The 644-nt window shown below is 65.1% G+C and overlaps 1 protein-coding gene across 1 annotated transcript in view; it reads right to left on the minus strand.

Annotated features, from left to right (window-relative positions):
• Nucleotides 1-644, minus strand: part of Kcnc3 (potassium voltage-gated channel subfamily C member 3) — a gene marked incomplete at its 5' end in the record, with an annotated part of 11,023 nt that overhangs the window by 1,847 nt on the left and 8,532 nt on the right. The window lies entirely within an intron of this gene.

Consider the following 644-nt stretch of genomic DNA (forward strand, 5'->3'; position numbering starts at 1 on the left):
TGGGATGCCAGTGGGCGAGCAGCCTGCCGGGAGGGCCGGGGACAGAGCCAAAGCAGGGGTGGGGTGCCCTTGGGGTGTCGGACTCCAAGGGCGGGGGAGGGGCGAGGCTCAGGCCGGGCACCCAGGGTCCAGGAACAGCCAGGAAATGTCAGGGAGGCGGGAATGACCTGGTACCCCAGAGATGAAATGGGCGTCTGCGGGGACCGTGGGTGAAGGCCCCGGGGGTACAGCCCGGGGACCCGGCCCGGAGGCCCTGCGTGTGGTTTCTGCAATCGTCCGTGTAGTGTGGTGGCTTTTCTAGGAAGGGGAGGGGGCTGCCCGGAGTAGGGGTCCTGAATGGAGGAGAAAGGGTCTGGGGCTGAAGCCCGATATCTTGGGGATACCCCCTCCCCACAGTTCCCAAATGCTAACCTGGGGGAAAGGGGCAGGGGGACCCGAGGGTCTCGCGAGGTCTCAGGCGGTGACAAGAGCTGGGGACAGAAATACAGAGAGTCACGGCGGGGAGGAGGATGGAAGGGAACCCCCCAACACAGCCTCACTGTTGGGGGGCCGGAGAACGCCGGCATCTCTTCCTCCTTGCTGATGTTTTCCGGGGGAGGGGAGCAGTGAAATGGGCGTGGCCGGAGACATCAAATATGGGAGGA

This window comes from Fukomys damarensis, unplaced genomic scaffold (genome assembly GCF_012274545.1).
Source record: "Fukomys damarensis isolate Sample0158 unplaced genomic scaffold, DMR_v1.0_HiC HiC_scaffold_19, whole genome shotgun sequence".
Taxonomy (NCBI): domain Eukaryota; kingdom Metazoa; phylum Chordata; class Mammalia; order Rodentia; family Bathyergidae; genus Fukomys; species Fukomys damarensis.